General features: G+C 40.0%; 1 protein-coding gene across 1 annotated transcript in view; it reads right to left on the bottom strand.

Moving 5' to 3' along the window:
* Positions 1-26,245, bottom strand: part of LOC131038729 (cytochrome P450 734A1) — a 103,198-nt gene that overhangs the window by 64,541 nt on the left and 12,412 nt on the right. The window lies entirely within an intron of this gene.

Raw genomic sequence — 26,245 nt, 5'->3', positions numbered from 1 at the left:
CCTCCATCTGCTAGTGGAAGAGCCCGTTCAATGACCCTGTCTCATCCTCGGAGCATTCTCCTAGTTTGAGAATCCCTTCGTCGTTGGGCTCCCTATAGCCCCGTCCTTCATCCCTCGGGTAGCCTTTTCCTTCACCCTCCGATTCCGAAGATGATGTCAGTTCCTCGCCAACAACCTGGGTCCTCAGATCAATGGTGTACTTCCGCCCCCCTTTCTCCATAGAAAGGGTGTTCTTTTTCCAGTTGTGTTTCACCTTTGCTGTAACCAGCCACCCTCTGCCTAAGATAGCGTCGTACCCCTTGTTCTTGAGTGGGATTACCACAAAATCTAGTATGAAAGGTTGTGTGCCGATGGTGACCGGCTGGGCCATCAGGGTGCCAAGTGGCTTGATGTCGTGCTGGTCTGCACCTACCAAGTTGAACGTGGGTGGCCATAGTGTTGGCTTCCCCAGCTTCTTCCACGTATCCTCTGGCAGTACATTCACCCCCAAACCTCCGTCCACAATGGTGTCTTTGAGTATAGCCCCGAGAATTCCCATCTCTACTACAGCAGGATGCCGACCACTATTTAAGGCCAACAACATTGGGTCAGCCGAGGGGCTGACCGGAACTTCCGCCTGTGTGGCACGCAAAGGTGCCTGCGCAGTGGTTTGTATGGAAAAAATGGCGGTTCTTAACTGTGGCATTGTTTCTAGAAGGTCCTTTACCCTTATAGGTACTTCCGTCTACAGTACTTGCCCAATGATGTTATTTTCTGCTTCCGTACAGGATGATGTACTCGCCACCTCGTTGTCCCATCGTTCGGTCATCTCACATTCAATATTGGCCTTTGCCTCCCATAATCTCTCCTTCTCCATACGGGGGTCGGGATAAGTGGCTTTTTTGGTCTGGGCGCGGGTGATCGCCAGTACTTCTTTCTCACCAGTCTTCTCAGCCTTCTCAATGTTGAGGAGATTAACCCCTACCTGTGGGCAATTTGCGTCCTCATGGTCGCCTGGCCCACACCATCGGCAGAGGTGCTAAGGGGTGGCTTCCTTCGTGCAATCACGGGCGAAGTGCCCCCACTGATTACAGGCCCTACATTGGATAATTGGCCGGCCCTTGGCGTCATACTGGATACGGCTTCCGTTATTGTTACTGTTGCTATTCCTTCCGCCACCGCGTCTGTTGTTCCGGTAACCTCCAGATGATGCCATTGTGTTGGTTTGCGAAGTTCCAACGGCCGGCTGCTCTTGCGTGAAGAGAACTTGTTGGCTCCTGGTTTTCATATTTTAGGGACATTCCTTTGTCAAATGTCCCGCAATCTGACAAATGTCGTAGAAAGCCTTCTTGGGGCAGGACCCCTTGGTGTGTCCGTCACTCCTGCAGTCGGTACACCACACATCGTTTTCTTCAGTCTTACTTGTACTCCCCTTCATGGCTTTGAATTCTTTCAGCATTCGTTCCATGTCCTTTTGGAGAGCGTGCACCTTTTTACTCGATTCGCCACTGCTGCTGCTTTCCCCGTCAGAGTCTTCATCATTGTCAGATGAATATTTATTACTTTTCTTCTTCTTTGACGTTCTGTATTCGCTCTCTAGGTCCATCGCCCTATTATAGGCATCGTCATATGACGTCGGGGGTACAATTTTCATCTTTTTTCGTAGGGAGGATTTCAATCCTTCAACGAACCATCGTTTCTTCAATCCCTCTGCTGGTTGGCTTTCCATTTTACCTAGCAATTCCTTCAGCCTCCTGCTGTATGCCCGTACTGTCTCCTTGGTACCTTGTTTGGTACTGTATATCTCTGTTACAATTTCATTGTCATCACGGAGCAACCGAAACTCCTCCGCGAATTCCTTCTGTAGGTTGGCCCACGTGGCCACTTTTTGCTTGTCCACATCGGAGTACCAATCTATGGCAACTCCACGTAACGTGGCTGGGAACTGCGTTACCCACTCATTTTGGTCAGTAACACCGTTCGCTGACCATATGGTTTCGCACGTTCGACAATGGCGGACGGGATCTTTCTTCCCCTCGCCATTGAACTTCGGCAACTTCTGTTTACTGGCCATCCCACCGCTCGGTCTCGCTCCTTTGGTGCCTTGTGTGCTTGTACCTAGTGGTCCTCCGCCTCCGCCTCCTGCACCTGACCCTCCACTCGTGGGTCCTCCGGAGAAGGTTGTTGACTCCGAACCGAACAAATTGCCTCTCGTACGGTACCCTTGTGCTCCCTCGACACCGTCGGCCGTACCGTCACCTTCGGTCGTCTCCCTCCGGTTGTCCTCTGAAATGGACAAATTCTTTAGTAGGTCTCTGGTAGCGTCGATCAAGTTTAGATTTCACCTTGTTTGTTCCACCAACTCTTCGTGACTTCTTACCCTACGGTGATGGTATTTAGGCGAACTGTAGAGGTCGCCTTCGGCACCCTCCGTGACTCCTAGGTTCCCTTCGGGCAACCCTACGACAGTGTAGAGAGTGTACTTCTCTCCATCTATCTCTGCCTCCACAACCTCCGTGACACCTCCTAGGTTCCCTTCGAGAAACCCCTCGGCCGGTCGTCCCTCGGCAAGCTGTCTTAGCCTACGCCTTCGTTCTACTTGCTGCTCTAGAATCAAGGCCCTCTGCACGGCCTCCCACTCGTCCGTTTCTGCTTTTTTTGTTCTATCTTTATTTAATATATTGGGCATAAATCACTTCCGTACATAGCAAGCACATGCCATGTACACAAAAAAAAAAAAAAAATTATTATTTTTCCTTTCGGCCACAATTTATCTCAACATTGTGTCGGGATTATTACAGGGTTCAATTTCCCCTTCGCCTCTTGCCATCACGCTCTGCGTCCCACGATGGTTGTTCCGTTTGCACGTCGTCGGCCTTTGGGTTCATCTCACCGATGGGTAGGCCCATCGTGTCTGTGCACCATCCGCGTTTTCCGTTCCCGAGTACGTCTAGGCAACGGCGCCAAATGTTTACCCTCTCAAGTGAATAACTTAAAGTACACAGATAAAGCACGTAATGCAGAATAATAATGCCATAGATATCAAATGCAATATATCAGATATTGTTCTATTCATAAGTCGTTCGTTTTCACAAGTTACATTCGGAAGTATATAAAGATACCGAGGGGGTGTGAGCGCCAATTGTCGCACCGCAACTGCCACCCCTCGGTTGCCAACTAACCAACACAATTACAACTTAATTAACTAGTTTTATTTCTATGTACAATATTGCCGCCAACAAAGACTGTGCAAGAAGGTTACTACTCGAAGTTGCAGCTATCATCCCGATGGAAGAAGATTGGAGACACCAACGTGGAATACCTAGACATGAAGAGGATGAGGCGGAGAATGTTTGGAACAAAGAATCATCTTCCATCCACCTTGGCGGCTAATATCATGAAGAGTGGAACCTACCACAGCTGGTTTTCCACCATCCATTCGATGCAATGAGCTCGTAATTGAGTGTGTGAAGCATTATGATCCACAAACCAAAATGATCAAATCACCTAAGTAATTAGTGCTTGCATACTTAGCCAAGGAGTCAATTGGGGAGGCATTTTGAATCCCTAGATATACAAACATGCATGAGAGAACCAAGGAAGAGGCCCAGGCTAAATTTGAGTGGAGATCGAAGTCATGTTTGACAGTTATCAACAATGAGTGGATCCTTGAGACAAGGCATCACCACTCTAGGTTACCCAAGAGACTCTTATGCTCAGACTTCAAGAAGGAGTACAACGATTTGATATTTTTACTCAGCCAAGTCATGGGAGCACCTCAAGGGGAGCTATTTGAGACATGGATGTATTATTTTATTGAAGAGATAGCGGGAGGAACAATTATGATCAATTGGGCGAAAATTATAAGTGATAACCTTGACATCCAGTTGAGAGGTTTGGAAAAAACGAAGACATTCAACATAACTTCCTACCTTGTCTACATGCTTGCTAGACATATTGTGTACAAAGGATTGATATGCAAGGGTGAAGTTGGGAACGGGCCTGGACAATATAGAGTGTATGAGTGCTATCTGCAATTCCACCTACATGAAATTGAACATTATAGAAGGGTGAATGATGCTTTCACCATGTACATCACAAGGTTGTTGCAAGGTGGAATACATAAACGATTGTCTAAAGAGGCAATGACACTAATTGATAATTATGGATCGTGGTATATCTAGTTTCCTACCTTCACATACCTAACAATTCAAGGATTCACTTCTGAACCATACAAGCTTCCTAGGTATCTAACAGATAAGATGGTATTACTTGAGGTAGTGAGACAACTTTTAGAGTATGATTTCATCCAAAAGGCGAAGCACAGCCAAGGAATAACTTTTCCTATCACGTTTGCAAGATGGAGGAGGTATGCCACACTGCAACAGCAACAGAGACAGTTAACAAAGAATTGGAATTCTTTCATCTTGGAATCTATAGAGGTAGGGATCGATTTGATCCATTTCAGAGAATTATAACAATTAAGGGAGGGAAGTTTATACGCAGAATTGACATCGAGGATTATTGGCTAATCTCATGGATGAGTTCGCAATTAGAAGGAAGATGTGGTCTCGGATGTCAATGGACTTCATGAGGAAGTGTAACTTCTTCTCCTTTCCAAATCAGGTGCAAGATGATGGGAAACACATCCATCCGCAGTATGCAAAGGAGAAAGACAAGCCTATCTTGTTGCTTAGCTGGACACAACCTGAGTTGGTAGATTTGAATATTTTGATGAGAGATGTGAATAATGACTCCAGAGAATGGGTAGACAAATACATTACTGAGTTGAGAAAACTAAAGGTCGCCCTAACCTATGAGAAGATGAGAAGTGAGGAGTCCTCTCTCAATGATGATGAAAGGACAATAAGCAATGTTATAACATACAATGATGAGGAGAGCCAGGCTCCTAAAAGATGGAAAGGTATGCCTGGAGGATCACAAGCAAAAGGCAAGAAGATTGTTATCCAGGAGTCAAGGCAAAAGAAACACAAGTCTAAAAAACCTCAATCTACCATGAGTTCATCATCCGTGAAGGAGAATGATATGACAAAGAAGGACAATGAGTCTGAACAGGGTTTCGACATGGAAATCCTATCGGTTATACTCCTTTTTAGATTTTGTTGATGATGATGATTTCACATTTGATGATTCTACACATGATGATCACAGTTCTTGTGATGGTTCAGTTTTTGAGGAGAACTTTGGGCACTTGAACATGGGGATTCTCACATGTAACCCCGTTCTTGAGTCTTGTATTTCATCTCCTCATATTGATATCACATCACCTATTGCACCTGATGATGCAGATAGTGCGACAGTTTTGCCTTCATGTGATTTAGTGCAACAGGATATTCATTGTCTTCCAGCTTCAGATTCATGGGATGATTACTTGATAGATATTGCAAGTTTGTTTGTGGAATCCTACATTGCAGATTTGGGAGACATCATTGATGACATTCATCTTCTCTTTGATGAAGATGATCCTTCTTCGATTGTTGTGAGGGAACACTCTGACCCTCTTGATCATTCTCTACATGATCATTCTTTCGAGGTTGACATGATTATGGATACTTATGTACAGCAGTTGGAGGAGGTCTCTTTATTTTTTGAGGAGACATGTGAGTCTTTGGGACATGTTCTACATCCATCTCCACTAGATTTTGGAGTGCCTTTTTCAGCAGTGTGGCACAGTTTACCACCTTTGGAAGGGGTATCTTTTAGCATCGACATGGGGACACTTGAGCAGTTTTCAGAGATTCCATTCATCATGAGTTTTCTTCATACATCTTCCCTTCATGATTGGGGAGACTTCATGGATACACCTTTGGTTTTGTTTCTTCCTAAGGGGAGGAATGTTGTTCGACGTTCGTGGAGCAGTTTCTTCATACATCGAGCTTCTATCATTGGTGCAGATTCTCCATTGAGAGGGGGTCACAGTTTGACTTCTCTTCTTCTCTCATATGGGGGGGACTTTTTCCTCACATGGGGTATTGTTCTTCACATTCTTCTATGAGAGTTCTCTTGTATGTTTTTCATCTCTCTTTTGGGGGAGGGTTTTTTCCCATTGGGTTTTTCTCTCTTTCCCCACTTTGTGAGAGATTTCATTACATTGGTTTGCATGCATTTGCATTTGTTCATGGGTACCTAACATGGCCTCGTAGCCGGGACCCATCTTGCATTGCTTAGTTGCATTGTAGACTTAAGTGCATTCCCCTAAGTTGCACTTAAGGGGGGGTGTTGGTGTAAATAATTATTCATCTTGGATATTATTACACTTTACTTAAGTTTACTTAGGATAATGCATTTCATAGTAGTTTGGGTATGAGACACTTGGGTGTTTGTGCCACATTGGGATAGTGTGTGTAGGAGAAATTCCACCTTTTATGGTGTTGATCTTGTTGTTACACTCCACATTCAGTGGGTGATCCACCTCACTTTACTTAAGTTTACTTAGGATAATGCATTTCATAGTAGTTTGGGTATGAGACACTTGGGTGTTTGTGCCACATTGGGATAGTGTGTGTAGGAGAAATTCCACCTTTTATGGTGTTGATCTTGTTGTTACACTCCACATTCAGTGGGTGATCCACCTCATGTGGACTATTATATTATTTCTCCTACCTACCCACACCTATTTCCTACCTACCCTTGTTTCTTATTGAGCCACGTGTCATGTTTGTGTGCTCACATATCCCTAGCCTTGCCTATATAAGCAAGATCATCTACATCTACATTGTATGTAACTATTGAATCATTATTATTCATCATTTTCTATTGATGAGAATACAGTTTATTCTTGTCCTATATTGTGTCTCTATTTTGTACATTTCATTGTGCTCTTGATCTTGGCAAAATCTCACACTCATGGATCCCCCTTTGATCATGAGGTGATGAGAAATACATATCCGGAGGTTGGAAAAAGGATAGAGGATGTTTCAAGACAAGTGGATGATTTGCTAGCTCAGTTTGTCCAAGCATTTGATAAGACAATGATGCTCATATTCAGGATGCAGTACTTGGAAGGAGTTTGGGAAAAGTTCCAACCGGTGCAAGAAATGACTATTCCTCGCCTCGAAGTGTTGAAGCAAATTCCTATGCCTACATTGATTCAGGAGGGAGTTGTTCAAGAAGGCAATGTTTATGATTTCCATGTTTGGTATTGTTCTTTGGCCATGAGGAAGTCAAGTGTATGATCACGCAAAGCAAGAGTGCATGGAGATGGAAGGGTCGATTCAAGAGATACAATCCAAGATCCTTACATCTATTGAAGAATTATTGGGACACGATGTCTATGCTTCCAGTAGTTTGAATCTAAAAGAGTTGAAAGAAAAGATGAAGTTTACTTACTTCAAATAGTTGGAGTCTATTAGGAAGAATCAACTAGATGACTTGGTTTCTCTCGTGATTCACATCAACAACTTGCAGAAGTTGATGCCAGATTGGGAAAGCATTTTCGATGCTTGCTCAGATGCCTTGGATGTGATCGATTTGTAGCAGGAAGGTCTACCTAGTGTTACGATGGAGGAACTCAACTCAATCTTAGCCAGATTCGTTGAGTATGCAGCTAGAGAGAGGGATGCAGGTCAGAATCTTCTAGAAGATTCCCTACTTGATGAGTAGGCGTCATCCCATTGGACCTCCTTTTTTTATTCCACTTTTTGATGTAAACCTTAATTAGGGCAATGTTGGCATGATCTTGGCCTTTGATTCTAAATGAATCTCAGCCATTCATTTCAGTTGGAGACTCTATATAAACCCAATTTCCTCCCAAATGTAAGAGAGATTTTTGAGAATTATCGCCTATATGCTGCTAGATTGAATCTAATTGTTGAAATTTGGTGATTTTATTGAGATTTTGAAGCATTGTGTGGTTCTCATTGCCTCCAAATTTAGATTAGAATTTGCTTTCAAGTATGTTTAGATTGAATGAAAGACTTGTTGAATGCATTTGTATGAAATTCGTTTATCCATACCACTAGCTTCTTGCTGGTTGTAAGTTTGCCTTGTGTGGTCAACTATAATTAAAGTTTGAACTTAACTTCAATTTGTGCTTGCTCATTGATATGCAACCAATTGATGGTGTTAATGTTGTTTAGTATGAATTTGAACATCTATAAATTTACCTCAGATGATTGCACTAAACTTGTGTTGAGTTGTTCTTTGATGACAAAGCCTAGCCTAGTTGAATTTGATTGAATCATTCACTACCTCTTGCATTCTAGGTTTAAGATAGGATTAGAGTAGAGTTTCTAAACCCTCACCCTTTTGCATCTTTTTTTAAATCTTTGTTAGAATTAGATTGAGAGCTGGAATTGCAAAATCTTAAGTCATTTGAAATCATTGGCAAGACTATTCCCATTCATGATAACCTTTAATCATTGAGAGCAATAGTGTAAGTCCCCAAGTGAAAACAGCAATTCACATCAAACCATTGAGTTACCCACATGTCAAGAACTGACCGTAGAAACCTTGGAATCATCTTAGTTGATCAGATATTTAGCATCTAAGGTGATTTTGTTCAAGAGGGGGTAAATTACTTTGGTATTTTATTTTGTGTTCGAAGTGCCTAAAAAACGCATCAACACTTCCTCACAACTAATCATACTGAATTGATAGTTTGAGAGGTTTATTTATATGCTTGTTGTGTGGCATGAAGTAAGGTTTTTTTTTTTTGTGAGACTGTTCTGAAGCATCGAACTTGGTAACATCACAATGAACTTTAAGTTTTGATTGAAAAGTCTATCATAGATATTATTTGCAGCAGTGTCTGAATGGAAGTATGAGAGTAGTCATAATTTCTATAATCAGAACTCTGAAGAGGTACTACAATAATAACAGCCTGCTACGTGTTTGGTAAGAGTATTTTGAATTGGTAAATCTGAAGTTGATAAGAGTATATTGAATAGACAAATCTGAAGATTGGCAAGTTTATTCAATAACAATTGTTTCAAAGATTGATCTGTAGAAAAGTCTGTTTTAACAGTAAAACTTCAGATTATTGATAAGTTCATACAAACAGATTTCTTCTGAAGATTGCTGATCTTTTGTTTTGAAAAGATTCATATGCAGATCTCTAATACTATGATCAAGAGTTGTTTTCAAGATTCAGAAGTCCCTTGCAGATTTTAAATGTTTTTACTTTCAAAAGTTGTACAAATATGTATAAATTAATCTGCATATCTCTCATATTGTAAAAGTGTTGGGTTGGTGCTCAGATTGTAAAGGTCGGTGCTCTTAAGCAAAAGGGGTTTAGTGATTCCTTAGGGTTGGTGCCCTAAAAACATTGTACTCATTCCAATTGTGAGGCTGGATTAGGATATTAGATCCTAACAAAGTTTCTCACCATGGTTTTCCCACTCTGGGTTTCCACGTAACTTCTTGTGTTTTGATTCCTTGTGTGGTGTTTGTGGTGCTTCTTTTTAGACTTGGTTTTGGAGTCGGTTTCATTCTTTTTGAATTCAGATTAAAAGTTTCAATAAGTTCATAAAAGAATTCAAAAATTAAGAATGATTGAAATACTGGTTTACTACTGATTCACCCCCCCCTCCGCCTCAGTAGTAAAGTTGTGTTCTACAATCTATAGAGAATTCAGCAAGTTCTGCAACTCTAGCATCTGATTCAGCAAACTTGGGCGTTAAAACTCAATTCTTCACACCCTCACTATATGCAGGTTTCTTGTGATAAGAGACGAAGGTTGAAGTGTATATAGATCAAATGCTTTGCTTTTTTTGCACCCAAATGGTTGTGCTTGACCAAGCGGATGAAGGAATATGTACTCCAATTCTACTCAGCTGAAGAAGAACTTGCAACCTATTGAGTTTGCATACAACATTTAATATTTAATTTTATATATTCAAAACATAAATTTTAAAATTATATTATTATAAAATGTAATATATAGCTAATAGCATAATAGCATTGAATGAAAACGAGAAAAAATATAAAATAAAAAGATACATAATTGGAAGAGAATTTTAATTGCAAGAGGTTGCAAGTAAATGGAGCCTTGACCATGCATATATCACCACTCATCAGCACTTTCCCTAAATTGTCAGAAACATCATGACTTTTTGAAGATATGAAGTGGCTAATCTCGCTTAAGACAATAATTTGGATATCTTCATCTGAAAATATCTTTCCAAATGCAGCCTTAAAGTCAACAACAACGCCCTCCTCAGTGATGAAGGTACCTAGATTTGCTATAATACTTTGGTGACAAAACAAATGCTAAGAGACGTAAGGGGGTCGCCATCGTGTTCTAACAATCAATGATCATCTTTTGCACAATTTTGAAAAATGTTTTTGTTGGATCATGTTTCTTGGCTTCTATTATTGCCCTTATTTTCTCTACCATAGAGTCCATGTCATCATAAATTTCCCCCAAACATGGGTGATCAGTATCAGCAAACCTAATCATGCTCATGATGGGCTATATGAAATTCAAAACCTATTCCACATGAGCCCACCACTCATTGTCTAGGATTAATGCTTTTACTTTTTGTTCACATTCTTTATCTAACTACCTCCATACACTTCACAAGTTGTTGATGACCATAAAACTTAAGGCCTCTCACAGCTTCACACTTCATCTTAATGCAATTTTGTGAGATGAATATCAAGTTTCGGTAACCTAGCATGGTATAAAAAATACATGTCACATATCAACAATAAAAATTAAAATTAAAAAATATATTTAAAAATAAAATTTAAATTACCTTCAACAAGTCCAAGGAGGTCCTAAAGATGCCTTGTGACATGAGATTATTAGTTACAAACATTTTGATCTCCTTATCCTCTGTGTAGATTTGTTTGACCCACTCTATTTTGTGTCAATCTTTTGAAATATCAAATTGAGTGGACTGCACATGGTGTCAAAAAAATGTGATTATATGTACCCTCCACTATAAACCCAACAATCCTAAAAAATTTAGTGTTGTTTGTTATGACTTGGACAACATTTTCAGACCCCATTGTTTCAATGGATTCTATGAGGATATTGACAATGAAAGTTGCATCTTTTACATGCCTCTCACAATACATTGTCTTCCAAAACTTCGCCCCTTTAGGGGACACTGCTATAACATTGACCTATGGTCTATTTTCACAATCTTTCCATCCATCAGAAATGATCGACACACTTGTTTTGGGCCATGTATCCTTAATTACTCTCAATTATGTCCAACAGTCTGAAAGTTTCTCCTTCACCAATTAGGTTGTTTACACCTTTTCATACTCAAGACTAACATAATTAGGAGGTGTATTGCAAAGGGTCGTCACCATAAACCACCAATAAGCTGATCTAATAATGTTGAAAGGAAGCCCATTGCCACAAATGCAAGAAGCAACACTCTGATCTACAAACTCCCTTGCTTCATTTTTGAAGGCCTTCTCCAATGAACATCTTTTTTGCGAAACCAAAACATTTTCTTCTTAAGAAGATGGTGGTATTGGCATGAAAGGATGTGGGCCAGCCAGTTGTGAGAAAACACTAGGAGGATTTTGCAAGTGCCTCTTGGCAAGAGGATGTGCAAGAGTCTTTGATCTATTACTTGTCATGTAAACGTCCTCTTGTTCTTTAATATAAGCCAATATTTGTTCCTTTGGAAACCCTTTTAAATTTGGCCTAGGACAAGTTTTATTCTTTGTAAAGGAATGGCATAAAAGTGAGTTTTGAGTCGAAAATATGAGCTCTTATACTCTTTTTCACATTGGCTACAACAACAAAGAAAACCCCCACCACCAAGTTGTTGAATCATTGTTGTGTGTCACTAAAGAAGCGATGCTGCATAAAAATTAAAAGAAATATTTGCATTTCAGGCAACCAAACGATAACTTCCAACCATTATGTATGAGCCTAAAATAAAAAACATTACAAATTAACAACACTACAATTGATTTTTTTTTTTTAAATTGGCACTATAAGCCCTTATTATGCATAAAAAGTTCAAAAATTATTTCTAAAAAATTGCAATTTTTTTAAAACAACTTGAAAAAATTATTGAAAACTAGAAGAAAAAAAAAATTTACTCACCTATGATGGCTAAATCTTCCTTGTGCAGTGATTCCTAACCTTTGGTGTAGGTCTTACTCCCCCATATCCCTCACCTTCGAAAAAAAATGAAGCAACTTTCAAAACCCGACAATGGTAGCTTGGAGGGAAAAAATGCTCTTCTTCGTGTTTTGTGTTTGTCAAATGAGTTGCAAACAAAAAAAAAATTGATATGGAATTCATAAGATATAGCTCTAGGCCATTTGCATCTTTAGTAGTTCTTGTCAAGAAGAAGGATGGCATTATGCAAATGTGTATTGATTACAATGATTTAAACAAAAAGCCCATCAAGAATAGATATCCTATTCCAAGGATAGATGAGCTCATAAATATATTGCATGGAGTTGTGTACTTCTCCAAAATTGATTTGAAGTCAAGATACCATCAAATCCTCATGAGAGATAAAGATGTTGAGAAGATAGTTTTCAAATGTCATTATGGACACTTCAAATTTTTGGTCATAACTTTCAGTCCCATTAATGATCCAACTACTTTCCAATCATGCATGAACCAAGTATTTATTAAACAACTCAAAAAATTTGTGCTAGTATTCTTTGATGATATCTTGATATATAGTAAAACTCAGCGTAATGTCCCCGATTTATGTGGCTAGGTTGGCCAATAAATATTAAATAAATAATAGATTAAAATTATAAATAAATATTATTAATTTTAATTAAATCGCCTCTAGAGGCCGACTCCTTACATTGTTATCATTTTCGATAATTTGCCTTGAAGGCCAACCTATTCCTTGTGTTGGTTTGTTTACCTTTGGTGGCTGACCTAGTTGGAGGCAAGTATTTATAGGGGTTTTGTTGGTTGCTTTAAGCATCGAAGAAGTCTTAATCAATATGTGCATTAAACGAATGCACCTACCTTCTCAGGCACAAATCTAAGAGATTTGTAGTAAAGGGACGAAAACCCCACTACCTTATTGTTCAAGGGCCATTTGAGATGTCAACCTCAGGGACCCTGCAAGGAGTTTGATACCAATCAGGAGGTAACACTAGCTTGCAGGAGATATATACTATGGAGAAGGAAGGAAGATATTGTTGTAGCTATTGAAGGGAAGAATACAAGTGACAGCCAAGCTATTGACATGGGGGGCTAAGTGTATCAGATCCACTCACACAACCTTTGTGGCAGTTGCAATGCTAGGTCGGTGCCACTTTAAGGCACCAATATTGCCATTTACCTGAACCAATTAGATGGAACCATGAATAGGGGCTACAAACTACGTATGTCAATCAGCATCAACGAGAGAATCATCTAATTCTGAGTAGACAGCCTAAGGATACTATCTATTGGAGTTCAAAATCAACCAATTACTGATAGGGACTATAAAAGTATGAGTTCAAGACCTGAATGTGTTTGATTAGACCTATATGAGTGGGTCTCATACAATTTTTGGTTGTTTAATATAATAGATTGTCTAATTAATAATGTTGATAATTTGAGTACACTTATCCACTAAAGATTTATATCTTGAAGGTGTAAATCGATACACTTATGTGGAAAGAAAATTTATATCTTTTACTATTCTAATGTGTTTTGCTAAGTTCTAAGCAATAGAAGAATTTGCAAATAAATCTGGCATTTCATATATTTGTATTTGAGTTTTGTGCACATATCTTTTGGAAATCTGATGGATATTCACTTAGGAGGAGCATCTGAAACATCTAAATAGGGTTTTGGATATTTTGGAGCAGCAGCATTTCTTTGCAAAATTGTCCAAATGTGAGTTCAATTTGGTGGATATTTTTATTTGGGACATGTCAAAGTGCCAAGGGTATTTAGGTGGAACAACAAAAGATCTAAGAAATTATAGATTGGCCACGTCCCATTAAGTAATGTCCACTTCTCAGCTCTAGACTGTTAGATGGATCTTTAGCTTATTCTAAAAACCAGTAGGCTAATCAGAGACTAAATTAGGGTTTCCATCTCCCAGATGGATTTCAGAGGGATGTTTGCAGGAGTTTGGAAGTTTACCTCCTGGGTTTTTCTGGGTTTCTTGGGAGCTTCAGAGTGGTATGACATGTATTTCCATCAGAGGAGATTTCTTTCCAAGTGGATTTTAGAGGGGTGTTTGCAGGAGTTTGGAAATTTGCCTTCTGGGTTTTTCTAGGTTTCTCGAGAGCTTCGGAGTGGTATGACATGCATATCCATCAGAGGAGATTTCTGAACTTACTATTATTAGTAAATTTTGATAGCTACTCGGATTGTGCTTAAAAGGTGTTTGGAGTCACTATTTTTAGCAATATGTTACTTTTAGTAAGTACTATTTTTAGCAGTACAATACAACACTTGGTTTCTATTTCTGGCAGTTCGGTTTGAGGAGTGGCTCATTCGGTTCTCTTAGAGTCCATTTTTGGAAGGTAATATCTGAAGTGATTTTATAATTCCAAGTTGCTTTTTGACCCCCACGCCTAGGCTCAATGACTTTAAGTTGTTTTTAAAAGATGTTCTCATGTGGTCCTCCTAGTTGGGAATTATTAATAATTTTTATTAAGTTACCGGTGCACGTGAAAAGGGAAATAAAATAAAGTTAAAACTTTTAATCCCACATGGCTTATAAAATAAAGTTAAAACTTTTAATCCCACATGGCTTATAGAATAAAGTTAAAACTTTTAATCCCACATGACTTATAAAATAAAGTTAAAACTTTTAATCCCACATGGCTTGGAGAAGAGGGTCAATTCCTTGAGAAAAGTTATAAAAGCAAGTTTGAGAGGCTCATTTGGTATGTTGAATATTGAGATAACGAAGTGCTGCTGAAATGTTTTCAGAGTCTTCACTTCAAGGTTGCGTGCCTTCCTAGCTTGTTGCAGTTTCGAGTTTGAAAGACAACTCCTAGCTGATTGGAGCAACTTCATTCAGAGGTTGCCATTGGATTCAATAGAGAAGTTCTTGGTAATTTCAGTTGTGGAAACCCTTTGTTGATTTCACGTTTTTACTCACCCTGGTTGGAGGATTGAATTGATTTTTGTGGGTACGGATTCATTCTTCTCCTATGCCCTAGGCATCCATTTGCTCCAGTTTGTGTGATTTAAGGAGTGTGATTTTTAATGCTGATCAGACCAGCTTGTTGTTCATACCACGTTTATGGGGCTGCATTGGAGTGTGTGCCATCTATTTGAGTTGTTCTTTGACGAGGCTTGCTATCCTTACCTGGTTGTCCAGCCTCTGTGCTTCATTTGCTTCAATTTTGGGCTCATTCGGAGGAGATTCGAGAGAGATATGAGCATAACAATGATTTCCTGGGTAGCTGTTCAAAAAAATAAGAATATTGCTCTCACAAATCAGAGTTGTGTTGATGTGTCTTTTGTACACGACCAAACACGGAATAAAATACCTAAAGGTACCTTATCCTCTCTTGAACAAAGTTTCCCGACTGCTGAAGATCTCGCCGAAGGATCACTCGGAGTAACTCCAAGGTTCTGATATGTAGGTTCTCTACGTGTGGATAAGCTCTTGCGGTATGATGTGATTTTGCTGGAATCACAAGAGGACTTACATTCAATGACCTGAGCATCTGATTTACTTTGGATATCACTGGAACGTGGGTCTTTACCGATCCTTGGTTTTTAAAAAAGGGAAAAGGATAAAGGTTGGAGAGGAATCTAATTCTAACACTAAGAATGTAAGAGCAATGAATGACCTTTGATGAAACTTTAACTAAGTCTTGCTTTGACATGCTATGGTCATCTCCACAAGGCTAGTGCAATCTTCTAAGGATAGCTTTATGATGTTCAGATCACCGCTACAAGCATAGACACCATCGAGTTGATGCATATCAATGAAGAAGCGATAATTGAAGTTAAGCTTAAGTTGAATGATTCTAGTTGACTACGCAAGGCAAGTCTGCAACCAACAAACCGCTAGTAGTATGGCTATACGAATTTCACCGTTGATCATACAAATTTCTTCCATTCACCTAATAACATGAAATCAAATTTGAGAAGTATAGAGACCATGCAAATTGTTGAATCGACCCATAGAATTCACCATTTCTTCAATGAAGTTTACAAGTCTTTTGCAACAATATCTTGGCAACAATCTTTGCCTTCTCTTTCTACTATACTCTAACTATTTCCTACTCTTTGACTATTCACTATTAACTCACTATTAACTATTAACTCTTACAAATGAGGAGCCAGGGCTTTATATAGAGAACCCTTTACAAACAAATAGCTCTGATTGACTTAGAACCAATGGCTAGGATTACAAGATACAAACCCTAATTAGTGTTTGTTACAACAAACTTCCTTAGCCAATTAGAAAATTACATTTCAGGAGTGAGAACCAATAAGAAGCAGGGGTAGGTACATCGAAGTTTGTGCCGCCTCCGGTAAATTAGGTACATTGAATCTGGTCATGCTGAGGTGGACCAATCCGACTGGAAGAATGATGACTGGGATGCCACCTTGTCTAACGCTTGTGACTTGGTTGATCCTCTTCAGTCTTTTGACATGATGAATGATGTACTTCCTTTGTTTGACCAGGCTTCCCTATTGTGAAGTCTTTCTTCTCCGGTAGCACACCTCCACCTGGAAGTGCTGGCAAAGCCCTTTCTTTGTCATCTTGTGAAAGAATGAAGTCTTGAGGTTAACTCGAACTCCTTGAACACCCCTAGTCTTCCAATGCTTCAAAGCACCTTGAGTCTTCCCTTTTGCCTGTGGAACGTCCTTGATGATGATGAACTGGAAGTGGTCGTCCATGCCCTAGCCTAGTCTTCTTCCATCTGCAAAATAAACCAAGGATGATTAAGAACACATAATAAATTCATTCAACATAGCATTTTCTACCTTAAAACATCAACAAGAGTTATCAAAATGAAGTTCGCTTGAGATCCTTCCCAAGGACAGGCCCCATAAAATTTCGCTCTAGACCCTAGCCAAGGACAAGACCTATAAGGGATTTCGCCCTGGACCCTTTGGAAGGGCTAGGAGCGAAATTTGCATTCCAAGACAATTATATCACTCCTTTACTCCAAAATTCCTCTCAAGGCAAGCATATGCTTAGTTTTCTCTTCTCCAAAGCCTAGGGATCCATGTCTTGACCTTGGTTATGGGCAAGTTAGGTGAAATTAAGAATTTCGCTATGGACCCTTTGGAAGGGTCAGGAGCGAAATTCAAGCTTTAGACTTATTTCTTGACTTCCTTCACTTCAATTCACCTAACAAGGCAAGAATACCTCACTCCACCTTCAACCATGCCATAGGAATCAATGTTTTGGCTTCACTCAAGGAGAAAATGGTTGATTTGGAGAATTTCGCTCTAGACCCTTTGGAAGGGTCAGGAGCAAATTTCTCTCTTTGCTTGTTTTCCCTCACTCAACTACATTTCTTCCACTTTGTTATTACTTGATTCTCCATCTGAATCCTTCTCTCGACTGACAACACTTACTTGGCCTCAAAAATGGCTAATAAGGAGAATTTCGCTAAAAACATGGCCAAGGACAGGACCTATAAGGGATTTCACCCTGGACCCTCTGGAAGGGTCAGAGCGAAATCCTTGTCCAAGCTTAGAATCTTCATCTTTGATGGCCAAAACCCATTTCAGGACAATCCTAGGGGCATCTCCCAACTTCTCTCACCTTGGCCTAGGCTTGTCTTGACACAAACTTTGGAGGATGGAATATGTTTTAGGATTTTCGCTTTGGACCCTTTGGAAGGGTCAGGAGCGAAATCCTTGTTTTTGCTTAATTCCTTCACATTTGTTGATTTTTAGCGACCCAAAGTTATGCCCAAAGATATCTCCAATCCTAATTCATCTTAGTCCACACTTGACTTGGCACAAAATTGAGAGAAAAGAGTGGTTTTGTGAAATTTCGCTCTGGACCCTTTGGAAGGGTCAGGAGCAAAATTTCAACTCTAGGCTTGATTCTTCATCTTTTCAACTCCAATATTCTTTCCAAGGTAAAAATACACCACTCTTCGCCCAAGGAACAAGGTTTGGGACCTAAACATGGAAGCAAAAGAGGTTTATCAAGAATTTCGCTCTGGACCCTTTGGAAGGGTCAGGAGCGAAATTCTTGTTCTAGGCAAAATCTTCATCTTTCAATGTGTCCACCTACCTCTCAAGGCAAGAACATACCAATCTACCCTCCAACATGCCTTGGACTCCAACACCTAGCCAAAACAAGGAAGCAAATGAGAGTTATAAGGATTTTCGCTCTTAACCCTTTGGAAGGGTTAGGAGTGAAATTCCTACTTTGGGTGGATTCTGACTACACCGTCACCTCATCCCAATTTTCAAAGGCAAGAACACATCAAAGTCTTTCCAACCATGCCACAAAACTCAAGAATTTGACCATCTCCAAGAAGAAAATATGAGTTTCCAAGAATTTCGCTCTGGACCCTTTGGAAGGGTCAAGAGCGAAATTCTAGTTTGAGGACAAAATCCTTCACATTTTTACATCCCATCACTTCAAAAGGCAAAGACATGTTAATCCACTTCCAAATATGTCCAAGGAACTAGAATGTTGGTCCAAACAAGGAAGAAAATGAGATTTATGGGGAATTTCACTCTGGACCCTTTGGAAGGGTGAGGAGCGAAATTTCTATTCTTGGACAAAACCTTCACTTTTCAATACTTTCAATCACTTCCTTAGGAAAGAACATGACCAATTTACCCCCACCATGTCCAAGGAACAAGGATGTTAGCCCAAACAAGGGAGAAAATAGTGTCTACGGATAATTTCGCTCTAGACCCTTTGGAAGGGTCAAGAGCGAAATTCACATTTAGGCTCAAATCTTGACTTCATTTCTCACATTTCTTCATCCAAACAAGTGTTTTGCCCTCAATAATGCCTGGGAATGAGTTAGTTCTAAGTTTGGGTCAAAGTAGAATGTCTTATGAAGAATTTCACTCTAGAACCTTTGGAAGAGTCAGGAGCGAAATTGAAATTCGCTTTGGACCCTTTGGAAGGTCCAGGAGCGAAATTTGACATTTTGGTCTCTCCGTCAGGATTCATCTATGGAATATAAAATTTAAGTATAAGAGATATTTTCTTATACTTTAAGTTATATTCCATATATACTGTGAGGATGTTTGAGAGTGGTTTCAAACCTCCAGGAGTTATAATGCAAAATCTAGTTTTTGGAAGGATTCTTCAATTTTCCAGACTTAGTCAAATTTCAGGATCAGGATGACATTCCAGACTTCATCACTCACCAACTTGACCTAACTCAGACCTTCAAAGAGGATATTCACTCACCAAGCTTCATTGACCCCCACAAACTCAAACAAGACACAATTAGCAACAAGAGAAAAACTAGGCCTAAGGGAGACTTTCAAAGAAACCCTAACCTGGAGCACATGTTGACTCCCCCTGGCTCAAGTAGAGCCTGCCATCCTAGTGATCCCCCTGGCAACACTCAAAATGCAAAGGCTAACAGAAAAAACCCTAAAAGACCTAGAAACAAATCCCAGAAAGCAAAAAAGGTAGGGGTCCCCATTTGCAATGGGGCGATGTGTGAATACGTCACAACAAGTTGGTAAATGCTGTCCAAGTTCTTTGTTTTCACTATATTTCATTTGGCATTGAGTCTGGATTAGACATTCTATGGATTAGCAATGATATTGTAATAATATCTCTAAGTTTTCATAGTTAGCTTATTGTATCAGCTGATTTAGTAGTGCTAAACAGCTTGCTTATTTCAGTTTTGAAAGCTAACTCTTTCCCACTGAACAAGTGGAAGTGGCTGGTTATACAAGTTTTTGCTACAATAAGATTCTAGTTATTTCATTTTGTATCCCCCACTGAAAAGGTGGAAGTGGCTGGTTACACCGCCAAGTTTTGCTTTCAATAAGCCTATAGTCAATCTTTGTAATCCCCACTGAATAAGTGGAAGTGGCTGGTCTTACCGCCAAAATGTAGTGTTCTTTCAATGTTTTATCTTATCCTCCCACTGCACAAGTGGTCGAGATGGTAAACTTTGCTTATTGCTAACACTAATGGGCGCTCGTAATGTGTTCAAAAACAGAAAAAACTAAGTGGGTTATTTCACATTAATCTGACACAGTTGAAAAGATTCTTGGGATTATGTTGTTACTACAGGAGGTTTGTAAAAGGTTTCTCTTAGGGGGTTGTTCCTTTGACTAATTTGATAAAGAAGTGAGCTTTTGCATGGACTAAAGATGCTCAAATAACTTCTGACAATCTTAAGAAGGTAATGAGCTTGTGTCATGTACTTGCTAATCTTGAATTTTCATTGTTTTTTGTTGTTGAATGTAATGCATTTGGAGATGGTATTGGTGTTGTCCTAACTCAAAGGGGGCATCCAATTGCATTTGAAAGTAAAAAACTAAATAAACTAGAAAGAGGTTATTCTATCTATGATAAGTAAATGTTGGCAATTATGCATGCATTGGAAAGGTTTAGATAATACTTGTTTTGTGGAACATTTGTGGTGAAGACTGATCATAATGGTCTTAAATTCTTTTTGAACCAAAAATATTTGAATTATCGCCAGAAAATGTGAGTGAGCAAGTTGCAAGCTTATGACTTTGACATTGAATACATAAAAGATAAGAAAAAACACGGTGGCTATTGTACTTTCTAGGAGGCTTACTCTATGCTCACATTCCACTATTTCTACTGATTTGAATGTCTCCATTATTGTTGGGCATGCTAAGAATAAATTTGCTACTGATATCTTTGATGAGGTCGTTAAAGATGATAGGTATGTTGTGATGGAGGGGTTAATCCTCTACAAAAATAGAGTCTTTTTGGTGCCTAAGTCTAAGATCAAGGAAAGGATTTTGAAAGCCTTTCATGGCACTCCACTAGTAGGACATCAAGGGTATTATAAGACGTTTAAGAACATTCATGAGAGGTTCATGTGGAAGGGATTGAAGGAGGATGTTCATAACATATCAAAGAATGCATGACTTGCCAACAAAACAAGGGAAAACAAACTTTTATTATGGGCCTACTTCAACCACTTCCAATTCTTGAGCAAAAATGGGAGAGCTTATCCATGGACTTCATTATAGTTTTCCGAAGGTGTAAGGTAGAGATTGTATTTATATTGTGGTTGATAGATTGAATAAGTGTTTACATTTTGTTGCTATTGCTTCAAATTTCAAGGCATCTCAAGTAGCAGATATATTCTTCAAGTAGATTTAGATTGCATGGCTTGCCCAAGAACATTGTCAATGACATGGATAGCAAATTTCTCAATTCTTTTTGGAATGAATTTTTTCAATTGATACAAAACTTACATTGAGTACTAGCTACCATCCACAAACTAATGGTCAAATAGATATAGTGAATAAGTGGATTGAAGGGTACTTGAAAAATTATGTTTGAAATCAGCAAACTACATGGAATAAATCATTCAATTGGGTGAATATTGCTACAATACTTCACATCACATGTCCATTGGAATGTCACCTTTTAAAGCTCTATTTGTGTAATTTCCCCACTTTAGCAGTTGACCAAGTGTATGTGCGTTAGCCTAGCTCTACATGGTCCCAAGGGCTAACGAAGGGTTTAAGGGGATCCTGGAGTGTTTTGGCATAGTCATTTCCAGTTTGGGCTAAAATAGAGTTGATTTACTTAGTTTCAGGCATACTTATTATTTTTAGTAAGTCGGCAAGACACAACAAAGGCTACCTTTTGTGATTGGATTCGATACTCCTTGACGAGAGCTTTTCGACGAGCTATCACTTGCACTATTCGGAGCCCGATTGCTAATATATTTTAATGCCTGAAGTGTTATTAAAGTAACATTTAATTTAATTGTAAAATATTAAAGTGTTACTTTAATATTTATTTTATGGGGATGCGTGCAAATCAAAGGGGCACCCAAGGGAGACATAAGTGAATATTTTAATATGTTTTATATTGTACATCTTTTATCAAGTGAGTTGGGTTGACCCTTGGAGAAAGAATAAAAGGAAGCTTTTGTGGCTTCATTCAGCATGTTGAATATGAGAAGAAATTGATGTGTGAGTTGCAGATCCGTTCTTGGCATTAGAGGACGTCTATCCTCTCTTGTGACATTCTAGACGTCATTCCCTTGAGGTTTGGCCTTTGGAATCCATTGCTATCAACTTCATTAACAGGCAGATTGGGTGCATCTCCAGCTACAGGCAGATTTGGTGTTTTGCTCATACCTTCTTCACTTCTTGACCAATGCTTATGCCATTCTGAAGGGATGATTTTATAAAGATATTGGACTGATTGAAGATTAATTAATACTGTAGCAGCACTGTAGTGCAGCACTATTCACGTTATTGTAGCACGGCTTTATTCATGTTACTGTAGCAGCAAGATGGGAAGTCATTGTTGGAACATTATGTCAAAAATGCTGGAGTATTTAGTGAGTTGAAAAATCTGCTATGTATTTGACTTTATTAATTTTGGAAATAATATCATATCAGCAGTAGTTCAATCTTCATGTTGCATATTATCGTAATTTCCTTCTAGTTCATGTTATGTGATTTTAAAACATATGCGAAGACTTAAAAACAAACAAACAAACATTTCATTTCCGAAGCCATAAGAGGTTTAAACATTAAACGGAGAAATAAGGAGTTGGATGCAAACTGTTTGACTAAATTCCTATCAGCAGTTGGTCTAGTTTTTGGGCATTCTAGAGTGTCCATTACAGTGGTATCAGAGCTTGTTTTTCCTGCCATCCTATGAGGGTTTCATGCATCCAGCACATCAGTATTACTTGAGGAGAAACAAATCAATCCCAAACTTACAGAATTCACCAGAGGTTGAAGAGGAGGGTGACACTTTTTCCGCACCAGCCATGGGTGACAGAGATGGGGAAAGGGGAGAACCTAGCACTAGGGAGATGCTCAGTGATCTTGCTAGGGGTCAGAGGGAGCTCCAGGCTACATTGCAGCAGATGGCTATAGCCATTACACAACATTTGATGAGAGCAGATCAAGGCAATAATGGCAACCAAGGTAATAATACCAATCAGGGTAATAATGCTAACCAGGGAGGTGGACAGGGTAATGGAGGCAATGGAGACGCATCGGTTAACAGGGGAACTAGGACATATGCTAGAGCAAGTTCTTCTACTACGAGACCACTCATGCCACAGTTTCCTCCGAGACAGAATGACCAGAATAATGCCGGTCCTACACAGCAAGAAATTCAAGATATGATTATGGATGATTGGAGGGACTCTAGCCCTAAGTTACAAGCTGAGATGACATTCAGGGAATACATGGATGTTAGACTCAAGAATATGCCCATGAGAGGAAACCGACAACAGAATTATGAGATGAGGAAGAAGTTGGGAAAGTTGTCTATTCCATACTATGATGGTACAGGGAAGGCTTTAGCACGGACATGGGTCCAGAAATTAGATACTTATTTCCAGCTTAATCACATGCTTGAGGAGGATGCGACTAAGTATGCTGCATTGCACTTGGATGGGAGTGCACACGAGTGGTGGCACCATGGTATGGTCACATTGGGCCATAACTAGATAGACACATACGCAGAGTTCACTGAGAGGTTGATTGACAGGTTTGATATGAAGGATCCAGAACTCCATTTCAAGGAGTTAGCCCAATTGAGACAGTGGGGTCCTATCGACAGTTACATCTCAGATTTCCAGAGTCTATCAGTGTTGGTTACAGACATTTCGGAGAGGAGGTTGATTGTACTGTTTGTGGATGGATTGTCAGAGCCTCTTCGTGGTTGGGTGAAGGGACATGATCCCCCCACATTGCAGGATGCCATTCGGAAGGCGAGAGATCTTGCACCTTCCGCTTCTAGGAGTAAGTTCACTCCTAAGGATCCAAACTTCAAGAAGGATAAGGATAAGAAACCTCTACATAAGGATTCTCAGCCTCAGAAAAAAGAATCAAAGAGGTTAGACAATGAGACAATGAACGAGTTGAGGCGGAAAAAACTAAGTTTTCAGTGTAGGGAACCATGGGATTTATCTCACAAGTGTCCTCTGAAGCTAGGGCCAACCAGATGGAGTACTTCTCTGCTGAGGAGTCACAGTCAGAGGATGAGGAGCAGCAGTTAAAGTCTGATGGTAAGAGCAGTGCCACTGAGGAGGGTTCAGGGAATGAGAAGTCCCTAGCTAGATTGACAGGTGCTCAAAAGGCAATTACTTTTAAGGTGCGTGGCACCATACAGGGACAGAAGGTGGTTGCTTTGTTGGACACTGGGGCCACACATAATTTCATAGATTCACAGTTAGTGGCTAGGAGAGGGTGGCAAACTGAAGAACATTCAAGATTCCGAGTCATGGTAGCTAGTGGTCACAAGCTACTATGCACACAGAAGATTACAAATCTTCACATCAAATTGGGAGATGGTTATGAGCTCCAGGATGAGTTCTATGTTGTGGATATGGGTGATTATGACGTTATCTTAGGGATGACTTGGATGACATCGTTGAGAGAGTTTACTCTCAACATGGAGAGAGTAGAGATGAGGTTCCAGCATGAGGGCAAGACCGTGGTACCCAGAGGATTATCAGATGGAAGTTGTCGGGTAGTTTCTTTGAGGAGAATGAAGAGGTTGTTCAGACATGATGATGTTGAGTGGGCAACGGAGTGCTTGATTATGCCAGCATCACCAAAGCCACAGGTTTAGAGTCATCCGCCTGATATGCAGGACATCCTTGATAGACATGCCAAGGTATTTGGCAGTATTCCACATGGCGTTCCTCTAGATAGGGGGATAGAGCACGTCATTGAGTTAGAAGAGGGGGCTAAGCCCATTATGATCACGCCCTATCGTCATCCAAACAAACACAAGGATGAGATAGAGAAATCCATCAAGGAGTTGTTGGAGATGGGGCACATTAGGCCAAGCAAAAGCCCTTTTGCTTCAGCAATTGTTTTGGTTAAGAAGAAAGATGGAACAATGTGCATGTGCATTGACTAGAGGGCCTTGAACAAGAAAACCATTAAGAACAGGTACCCCATTCCGAGGATAGATGAGCTGATAGATGAGCTACATGGGGCATGCTTCTTCACAAAGATAGATTTGAGATCAGGGTATCATCAGATCAGTATGAGGGCAAAGGACATTGAGAAGACAGCTTTTCGGTGTCACTATGGTCATTTCGAGTTTCTGGTTATGCCATTTGGGCTAACCAATGCTCCTGCTACTTTTCAGAGTTGCATGAACCAGGTGTTCAGGGGGCAATTGAGGAGATTCGTTTTGATTTTCTTTGATGATATTTTGGTCTTTAGCAAGACATGGGAGGAGCATTTGCAACATCTTGAGGAGTTGCTATCTATTTTGGAGAGAGAGTCATTGTATGCCAAGGAGTCTAAGTGTGAGTTCGGGATGATAGAGATTTTGTACCTTGGTCATATTATCAGTGCAACGGGAGTTCGGGTGGATCCTGAAAAGATTAGAGCTATTGTTGATTGGCCCACACCTACGAACCTTACTCAGCTTAAGGGGTTCTTTGGCTTATGTGGTTTTTATAGGAGGTTTGTTAAGGGGTTTTCTCAAACAGTTGTTCCCTTGACAGATCTTACTAAGAAGGGGGCCTTCATGTGGACAGGGGCAGCACAGAGGTGTTTTGAGCATTTCAGGCAGGTGATGTCTTCATGTCCAGTTCTAGCTCTACCAGACTCATGAAGCCTTGTGAGATTCATTGTGATGCATCGGGTGATGGGGTTGGAGCAGCATTGATGCAGGAGAAGCACCCCATCGCTTTTGAGAGTAGGAAGCTCTAAGGTGTGGAGAGGAGCTATTCTATTTATGATCGTGAGATGTTGGCCATCATGCATGCCTTGGCCAAATTTCGATCCTACTTGGTTGGAGGGAAGTTTGTGATCAAGACGAACCACAACAGCATAAAGTATTTCATGAGCCAACGAGACTTGAATGACAAGCAGCAGAAGTGGGTCACTAAATTGCAGGCTTATGACTTTGACATTGAGTTTGTCAAAGGGAAGAAGAATGTAGTAGCTGATGCCTTATCCAGGAGACCTCACATTTGTGCTCTTGCAAAGATTATAGGAGATTGGAGGGATAAGATTATAGAAGAATATGTCGGAGATACTTGGTCTTTTGGTTTGATTTCAGGTACTATACAGGATGATCGCTATGAGGTGATAGATGGATTGATCAGACTTCGGGACAGGGTTGATTTGATTCCGTCATCACAGTTGAGAGAGGTGATAGGCGATACTGAGGGCATTTCATGATGTGCCTACAGCTGGGCATCCAGGGGTCTTCAAGACCTATAGGCAGATCTGAGA

The sequence above is a fragment of the Cryptomeria japonica genome, chromosome 3 (genome assembly GCF_030272615.1).
Source record: "Cryptomeria japonica chromosome 3, Sugi_1.0, whole genome shotgun sequence".
Classification (NCBI taxonomy): domain Eukaryota; kingdom Viridiplantae; phylum Streptophyta; class Pinopsida; order Cupressales; family Cupressaceae; genus Cryptomeria; species Cryptomeria japonica.
Note: the sequence above shows the minus strand (reverse complement) of the source record. Positions and strands in the feature narration are given on the sequence as shown.